We start from the raw sequence: 9,952 nt of genomic DNA, 5'->3' as shown, positions 1-9,952 counted from the left end.
TTCTCTCTAGGGCTGCACCCCCAGCTCACCTTAGACCTGGCCCTTCCTACCTGTTGCCCCTACTGTCTTGTCCCATCCCAGTGGTCAGGAGGGAGAGTACTGGCCAAAGGCCCAGCTCCACCTGTGACTTAGGGGAGCCGCAGGCATCACCCAGAGGTCCCGGCCCTCGGGGGCCTGGCAGGCTCTGCTGTGGGGGAAGCAGAGTTAGAACTGGGGCTGCTTCTCCTGCCCCCCCAGCCTGGCTGGGCCTCCCCCACCTCCCTTTCTGCCTGCCCTCTTACAACTCCAGCAGGGGGCGGGCAGGGAAAAGAAAAGGAGGGACAAGTTGGATGGGGTCCATTTGGTGTCCAGGAACAACTTGGAGAGAGGCGGGGAGGGGACAGGCAGCAGGGCCCTGGCAGAGCCAGGGGAGGGCTGGCCTTTGGATGGCCTTCTGATCCCAAGCCCATCCTCCTGGGGCAGTCTTCCCTTGAAAGGGAGGGTTTGGTGAACCCTGGTGTGGACCCCCCCCAACCTCACTGCCCCAGTGCAGGGCGTGGTAGGCAGGTTTGCAATGGGTACAGCCTCTTTCTCCATTCCAGTACAGCAGCTCCCAAGGCCCAGAGAGGCTGTCACTGAGACTTCCCTCTGGGATGGGGTGGGGTGGGTTCTGGTGGCCCTGTGTTCCCCTGCAGGAGGACCTCCTGAGGCTTCACGCAGGAGCTGGTGCACACCTGGAGGAGAGTGCTGGTGAACGGCAGGTGTGTGCCTCAGTGTCCTTGCTGCCTGGGTGTCAGCCCTGCTTCACCACTGGCCCTTTGTCTCTGTCCCCTCCACTGGCCTCTTGAAGCACAGAGACCCTCCAGGTACTTTCCTTCCTCTGGGCTTCCACTCATGCTATTCCCTGCTCCCTTCTTCTACCTGGAGACCCCCATTCCTCCTCCTCCTCCACTGCTGCCCTCACCTCCACCTGGGCCCTCCCAGCTCCCGGGAGATGGCCGAACCCCACTGCCTGCCAGCTAGTCATCCTCTTCAGCGGTCCTCCCAGAGCTGTCCTTGGCATGGCAGCCTCCACAGCCCCAGGTGTCACCCCCGGTTTCATGTCTGCCTCGTACTCCAGACCTGTCCCTCCCAGGCTGGCCCAGATGGATCCTCTGCAGTGACTAACCCGAACCAGCACTGGGCAGGGACCCAATAAACCTTTGTGAATGGAGTAAATGAGTGCGGTGTGTACTTACTGAAAACTCCTTGTTTGGGGAGAAACTCAGGGTATTTCACTCTGTCCTTTGGCGTACCTGCAGCAGTGAGCTGGGGTGGCATGTCAGCAGCCAGGGCTGAGCACGGTGGGTCAGGACCTGCCGCTGTGAGCAGACACTTCCTGGGAAGTCCGTTTGGGGCGTGGTGTCTGGTGAATGCACCCGTCACCTGGTCACTGGGCCAATCTGTTTCCCTTTCTGGGCTAAACAGGTCTTCCCACGGGTACCTGGGCCCTCCCACAGAGGTGTTTACACTTCTTATTTACTTTAAGAATGAATTCTTCTATCCACACACTTGGCTAGGTTGAGCATAGGGACACCCTGCAGGGGATGGGGTGGGAGATGGCTGAGGGACCCAGAGCTCTGGTCTGAGAGGTGTCCTCAACATGGCAGATCTCCATCCCTCTGGGAGTTTGAGGCAGGCATGGGGGAGGTGGCAGGACTCTGGGGTGACTGGGCAGGCTGGGATCCCAGCCAGGACAGCTTGTCAGGGCCCCAGGGCCTGGATCTAGCAGGAGTGTTTGGCAGCATTTGGGGGTTGGAGAAGGTCTGGGGCTCCCGGCCAAGAAGAGGAGAAGGCCTAGGAGGCAGTGCCCTGGCTACTTGCTGTGTGACCCTGCGCATCTCTGGCCCCTTCCTCAGGTCTCATCTGCATCAGGGGTGGGTTGGGTGGTGACTTTCCAGTGCCTTCCCCATGGGTCATTTTGCACGCCAGAAGGTTCTAGGAAGTTCTAGGAGATGCTATTCTGGCCCTGCCTGCTGTTCTGCGGCTGCTGAGAGCCCCACTTGAGGACGAAGGTGCCCCAGTGCTGGTCCTACCTCGCCTCATGCTCTGCCACTTCCACCCAGTACCGCCTTCGCCTGCCTGCTTCCTGCCGCAGCTCAGGGCCCTCCAGCCCGGCCTGGGCTCTGACTTGTTCCTGGCATGAGTGCTGCTGTGCTATCTGGTGCTCAGCCAGACCCCAGGGCACAGGACGATGCCTTGCCAGAGGTTGCCTGTGGGTGCCTGGGTCCTGCCTGGGGCTGGGTGGGGCACTGGGATGCTGGGCTACTTGTGCCAGGACAGATTCTGCTCTGAGCCGGGCCCTGAGGCTGGCTGGAGGGCCACCTTGGGAGTCAGTCACTCCTTTCCATCTGTGATCCTCTCTGGAAAAAGGTGGGGTTCAACCGACCAGCAGATAAGCATCCCAGGTCCATGTGCTTCTCTGCGCCTCAGTTTCTTCACTGGAGAGGCGGGCCTAATGTTTGAATGTGTTGTGTTCACCATGACATGAGCGGCAAGTGTAGAGTCTATATGTGTGCATGTGTGAGTTCGTCTGTGTGTGTGTGTATATGTGTGTGTGTGTATGTGTGTGTGTGTGTGTTTACTTAAACCCAGCCTTGTTCCAGAGTGGATTTCAGGATTCCTCTAAGAAGCTTTGGAATGCCAGAAGATAACACAAGTGAGAAGAAAAAATAAAACAAGAGGAAGGATATACTTCCCATAAGGGGACAAAGTACAGCCGCAGCGTCCTCCGCTTGGGCCATGGAACAGCTGCAGGTTTTGCCCTGATTACCCTGGTGGTAAAGTCTGATTGGTTATGATTCCCGGTGTCCAAAAGATAAACACGGGCTGTGCAGTGGAGCCACACGCATGCCTGTGCACGGCCACGCCAGGTCAGAAACCCAGCCCCTCTGCTTGGGAGGCACGCAGGGCTCCGGCTGAAGCCTGAAGCTTGGGATCCTCAGAGCACAGACGTCCTAGGGCTGTGTGAAGTTAGTGAGATGAGGTGTATGGAGAGAGCTCGGAGAGGAGAGGGAGTCTCGATTGCTGTCGCCGTGGCTCAGAGATGCCTGCAAGAGGTGACAGTGATGTGCGTGGTGGTGTGTTCACTGATGATGCTACACTGCAGGCCCAGGGCTGTGTCGTGGTGGCAGGTGTCCTCCTGAACCGTTTGACCTTTAGGGGGGCCCCCTCCACTCAACCACTGGTCCTGGAGGGGCTCTGGGCACACAAGGAGTCAGGCACGTTTTTGCCCCCTAGGAGCCCCCCAGCCTGGCAGGGCCGAGGGGCAGGGCAGGGTGGGGCAGGGTGGGATGGGGGTGCTCCAGGAGGTAGCAGGGACACTTGGTAAGTGGGGCCAAATTGGGAGGCATCTCAGGAGGTGGCCATGGGCAGAGGGACAGCCTTCCAGTTCTTTGCCAATCTCCCCTTTGAAGCCCAGTGCCTGGGAGCAGACCTGTGGTAGCTGCACCTGCGTGGGTAGGAAACTGTGGGCTCTTTTCTCGCAGGGGGACAAGAGTCATTTGCAGGACCTTCTGAGCAGGTGGGGGACAGCAAAGGACAAGAGGAGGCTGTGCCTGTGCGGCTGTGTCCCGGCACAGGTGCCACTTCACGCCCACACCACCACATCCTCACTGGGTGGCTTCGGGCAAGTTACCTGAACTCTGCGCCTCCATCTCGTCTTCTGTAAAATGGGTGGCACATCCGAGCCCACCTCCTAGGGAGGGTGTTGTGAGGACAGGTGGGGGCACGTCTGCACAGCCCCTGGAATAGTGCCCAGGACACCGGAGTGCTCTGTAGGGAAATAGTAGCGGCTGGCACTGAGCCCCCAACATAAGCCAGCACCATGGGCCAGAGCTACGACTCCTGCTTTTGGGCACTTCACAAGCTATGGCCAGGGGCCCACCACCTTTGGCCACTTCTTCCCCACAAAATTCCTGCCAGGGCCCTGCCAGGTCAATAAGTCACAGTTTCCCCATCACAGAAGCCCAGCTCTGTGACACCTCTTGGCCCCAAGCACGTTCCTATCCCCCATTCATGTGTTTTGTTAGGACCCTTTAGGGTTGCACGTGGCAGAAACTTAATCCACACTAACTTCAGCGAAGAAGGAATGTACTGGCTCCAGTCAGTGAAAAGTCCAGGAGGAGCCATGCCTTCAGGCATGGCTGCATCCAGGCACTCAACAGGTGCATCCAGGCACTCAACAGGTGCAGCCAACACCTTGCCCCTCAGGCTGTCAGCTCCTGCCTTCTGCTGCATCCACGTCACTGTAGGTGGATTTCTCTGCACATGGGTGAGATGCCCCAGGAGCTCTGGCTCATGGAGTCCTTGTAGCACCTGTCCCGGCCATCCCCAGATGAGAAAACATCATTTCCCATGGCAGAAATCTGGTGGAAACAGGAGGGAGGGGGTCGGTTCTCTTTGGTCGGATCTGGGTCTTGTGCCCATCTCTGGGAGAGAAAAGTCCCCATTCACAGAAACTGAGCAGATCCTGGATTGGATGGGGAAGGAGAGATGCTGGCAGATACACACACATTCACTGCACTCCCTGCAAGGATAGTGACAATAGTAGAAGCTGCTCTTTCTTGAGAAGTTGTGATGTGTGCCAGAAAATTCTACCTTTTAAGGACATAGAGAGGCTTTTATCATCCCCATTTTACAGATGACAAAACTGAGGCTCAGGGAGGTGAAGTGATTTGCCTATGGATGCATAGCTAAGGTCTGACCCCACAACTCACACTCACAAGTTAGCAAGAAGTGTTTCACCAGGGTAGTCTGGGGGCAGAAGGAGCCTGCCTGGTGAGGGAAGGGAGGTGGAGAGGTGGGGAGTGGGGAGGCCAAGAGGAGGGGACACCAGGACCTGGCCTCTGGCTTGCACAATGGGGAGGGAACCCTGGAGAAGAGGAGGTTTATGGGGGAGGCTGCTGAGTTTTTTGGGCACATATGCTAAGTTGGAGGTGCCCATGGTCCTCAGGAGATGTTCGGGATTTGGGGGTCAGAGGCGTGAGCCTCGGCATTGTGGGAATCATGGCTGTTTGCTTTGGGAATTTCACAGTGGGTGGGGGGAAGGCGGCTGCTGACAGGAAGCACTTCCCATTTGGTGGAGAAGGCAGCCTGAATCTGCATGGCAAGAGGCTGCGACCTGGGCCTGTGACAGTGTCTACAACTGTGGCCACAGGTTCAAGGCCCTTGTAGTTGGGAGACACAGGGCCTGAAGTTCTCTGGCAGTTGTTTTAGGGCAAACACCTTGAGAATGGCATTTCCAAGGCCCTTGGGCTGTGCCAGGGCACCAACGCCAGTCGAGGACCACACCTTTCTGAGGGGTGCTTGGAATCTCACAGACAGGGTTTCAAATTCCGACTCTGCTTCCTAGAGGCTCTGTGGCCTTGGGCATGTCTGGAACCTCTCTGGGCCACAGTTTGCTTATCTGTGAAAGAGTCATGGTAGCCTCTCCTCATGGGTTTATGAGGAGCTTGGGAGATGGAGGGTGGGGCAGCACACAGCGCTTGAGCTGCAGCTCTTAGTTAACTGCTTTTCCTTTGCAGATGTCCGATGGATCTGATGGAGAGGTGGCAGGCGAAATGCACCTGGCCTCAGGGTCAGGGGCTGTGAATACAGTAGCAGTTGTAGCTATGGGGTCAGAGTGGACTAGGACGGTCCTTCCACCAAGAAGGTTGGGCCTTCCTGCTCCTCGTTGTCCAGCTGCAGAAACTGATCTCATCCCTCAGGGCTTGGCACAACTGCCCCTTCCTCCTCACATTCCCAAATATACCTACCCCTCCCCAACTCAATCCTCCTCACCAGACTGTGGTTCCCAGATGACAGGGCAGAGTTGGACTCACCTGTGTCTGCCAGGCCAGCTCACCATGGGGGCAGGTCCCAAGAGGCCTCTGGATTTGGACCAACTTCCGGTGTGACCTTGAACAAGCCCTTAGCCTCCCTCAGCCTCCGTTGCATGAGGGGTTGTGCTGGCACATCTCAGAGCAGGTGGTGCTACCTGGTGAGTTGAGGGCTCTGTCCATCATCTTTGTCACTGTAATGCTGGGTAACAAATGAACACGAAACAATGAGTGCTCGTTTCTCAGGTGCCGGGGGATTTAGTGGGTCCAGGGGTCAGCCAGGGCAGGCTCCCTGGCGGGCCCGGCTGGGTTGGTGGCCACTCTGCTGTGCTCCACGCCTCTGATCTTCTGCAGACTCGCCCAGGCCTGATCTCACGGCAACGGCAGAGGCACACGAAGAAAGCAGCCCCCATACATGAGCGGCAGGGAGCCGCCTGCGCTGCGTCTGCTCACCCCGCATGGGCTCACAGCAGCCATGGGTGAGCACTCACATGGGAGCAGAGGGCCTGGCGAGGCTGCTCGGCCAAGGGTCTGGGTGCAGGGAGAAGTGAAGATTAGGGCTCTTTGCAATCTGTCACAGGGAGTGAGCCAGGGCGTCACCCTGGGATTTCCGATGGTGATCGTGTGCTCATCACCCACCATCCGGGTGCTCCAGCTGGAGGGAGCTGTCTTGAGGGAAAGACAGATCCTTACCACATCACTTACCACAACCGCACCCAAGGCTGGTGGACTCCATAGCCGTAGGAAGGCAGCTTCAGGGACAGGGTGGGAGGCTAGAGGTCTCCTGTGTTCCGAAGGGCACAGATGTATGGGACAAACCAGGGAACAACCCAGCATCCCTCTTGGCCATGGTCCTGCCGGGAGACTTGGGTGCTGTCCTGCCCCCCTGGGCCTTTGTGGCCTCATCTCTGCCATAGAGGCTGGACTTGGGATTTGTAAAGGTACCGCCCAGGGCTGTGGTTCGGTCTCTTTGTAGAGAGACAGAGAGTAAGGGTGAGAGTGAGCCATGGAGAGAAAGACGGGACAGGTCTAGTCTCTGCCTCTAATTATTTGCCTCTTCCTCTTCTGCAAGCCCACCTCAGCGGAGGTGGGGGATGGAGCGTGCAGGGGTTGAGGGTTGGGGGATGGGTATGTAATGTGAACCCTTTTCCATGATTCTAATTGCCTCACCCTAAGAGCCTGGGAGCTGGTCTGCAAGGTAATTCTGTGGGCAGAAGGGTTGGGGTGGGAGTAGGGGGTCTCTTGGAAGCAGGGCTCTGTAGCCTTGTCTCCCTTCCCTTCCTGGGGGGTGGCTGTTCCTGGGAGGGGCGGGTGGTTTTATTTGGGACAGGAGCCTGTTACAGTTAAGCAGTTCAAGATGCTGGAGATGGAGTTACCGGGATGACTGTGGAAAACCCATGCTGAGTTATTTTTCAGGAGCACAGTGATGGGGGCACAGACTACTCTGCCTGGCAGGCAGAAGTAGCAGGGATGTTTTCAAACTTTAATTAAGTCCCTACTGTGTGCCAGATATTAAGCTTGGTGTGTTTTCACATGTTAATCCTGCAGTAGGGATCTCTGTGCCCTTTGCAGAGCTGTGGAATGAAGGCTGTCTGAGGGGAGCATGTGTCCAAAGTCCAACCGAGAGGTGGAGGGGCAGAATGGCATGTCTACCCACCCACCCTTCAGGCCATTCTTCCGCCCATCCACTTACCCACCCACCCACCCACCAGTTCATCCACCCCCCCATGCACCCACACACCCACCAGTCCATCCATCCATCCATCCATCCATCCATCCATCCATCCATCCATCCATCCATCCATCTGTCTGTCCGTCTGTCCGTGCATCCATCCGTCTATCCACCCACCCACCTACCTGTCCATGCATCCATCCATGCATCCATCCATGCATCCATCCATCCATCCATCCATCCATCCCTCCATCTGTCTGTCCGTCTGTCCGTGCATCCATCCGTCTATCCACCCACCCACCTACCTGTCCATGCATCCATCCATGCATCCATCCATCCATCCATCCATCCATCCATCCATCCGTCCGTCCGTCTGTCTGTCCATGCATCCATCCATCTATCCACCCACCCACCTACCTGTCCATGCATCCATCCATCCATCCATCCATCCATCCATCCATCCATCCATCCGTCCATCCCTCCATCCATCCATTTGTTCATCTTTGCATCCACCTGTCCATCCATCCATCCATCCATCCATCCATCCATCCATCCATCCATCTGTCTGTCCGTCTGTCCATGCATCCATCTGTTTATCCACCCACCCACCTACCTGTCCATGCATCCATCCATGCATCCATCCATTCATCCATCCATGCATCCTTCCATCCATCCATCCATCCATCCATCCATCCATCCATCCATCCATCCATCTTTGCATCCACCCACCAGTCCATCTATCCATCCATTTATCCATCCATTTGTCTTTGCATCCACCGGTCCATTCATGCATCCATCCATCTAACCATCCATCCATCCATCCATCCATCCATCCATCCATCCATCCATCCATCCGTCTGTCTGTCTGTCTGTCCGTGCATCCATCCGTCTATCCACCCACCCACCTACCTGTCCATGCATCCATCCATGCATCCATCCATCCATCCATGCATCCATCCGTCTATCCACCCACCCACCTACCTGTCCATGCATCCATCCATGCATCCATCCATCCATCCATCCATCCATCCATCCATCCATCTTTGCATCCACCCACCAGTCCATCTATCCATCCATTTATCCATCCACTTGTCTTTGCATCCACCTGTCCATCCATCCATCCATCCATCCATCCATCCATCCATCCATCCATCCATCCATCTTTGCATCCACCCACCAGTCCATCTATCCATCCATTTATCCATCCACTTGTCTTTGCATCCACCTGTCCATTCATCCATCCATCCATCTAACCATCCATCCATCCATCCATCCATCTATCCATCCATCCATTTGTCTTTGCATCCACCTGTCCATCCATCCATCCATCCATCCATCCATCCATCCATCCATCCATCCATCTTTGCATCCACCCACCAGTCCATCTATCCATCCATTTATCCATCCATTTGTCTTTGCATCCACCTGTCCATTCATCTATCCATCCATCTAACCATCCATCCATCCATCCATCCATCCATCCATCCATCTTTGCATCCACCCACCGGTCCATCCATCCATTGGCATCTGCAGCACTTTCACTTTTCTGACGACCCAGACTAGGGCCTGTTCTGCGGGCTCTTGGTCTGGGAGGTGAGTGCTGGAATGACAGGCTGGCTTGGATGCTGGCCCCAGAGCACCGACTGAGGGTCCAGGAGGAGGTGGGGCTGTAACCCAGAGAAGACTGTGTGGCTGTCCTTATAAACCGTGCACAGCCTGGCCCTGATTCTATCCCCTGTGGCCAGCAGCACAGGATGATGATACTGGGGGCTTCTTCAGGGACTTGCTTCCTACAGGTAGTTTCATGACCCGTATAGCAATCACTCTGCTGGAGTTTCAGTGTGATGCATTTGGGGATGTAGAGGGTTCTGTGGGTTCCCACTGGGGGTGGGGTGGGGGATGGCAGAATAGCCTCATGGCCACTCTGCGGTGGGGCTCCCTGAGGCCACCATGGACATTGGCCCTGTGTCCCCTGGTGTCCTCGGTGGCTGGGCCTGAGTGCTGTGAGCCAAGCTGGAGCAGCGTCTGGGACCCTAGCATGGGCACAGACCCAGTCTCTAGTGACAACCTCCCTCGCCTCACAAACCAAATCTCTCCCACAGCGCTGTCGCCTCAGGTCCTCTAGTGATTCCTGTTGCCCTGGAGATAAAATCCCAGCATCTCAGGGTGGCCAGGAGCTTTCTCAGGGACACCTGCTGGAAGGCCAGGAGCACGGAAATCCCTCAGGAGGGAAGGAACGTGGTGCATTTGAGGGAGAATCTCTTGGAGAGCCCTGGAGAACTCACCCTGAAGGACGAGGAGGCTGCCGCTTGCTGGGACATGTCCCACGTGGATGGGAAAGGCTGCAGTCCCAGGGTCTGGGCACCATGCTTAGGCAGGTGGGGCCTGTGTCATCCCCTAGGCAGGTGCCGGGCGCTTGGGGCTGTCCCCGGAGACGCAGTCT

The sequence above is a fragment of the Pongo pygmaeus genome, chromosome 15 (assembly GCF_028885625.2).
Source record: "Pongo pygmaeus isolate AG05252 chromosome 15, NHGRI_mPonPyg2-v2.0_pri, whole genome shotgun sequence".
Taxonomy (NCBI): domain Eukaryota; kingdom Metazoa; phylum Chordata; class Mammalia; order Primates; family Hominidae; genus Pongo; species Pongo pygmaeus.
Note: the sequence above shows the minus strand (reverse complement) of the source record.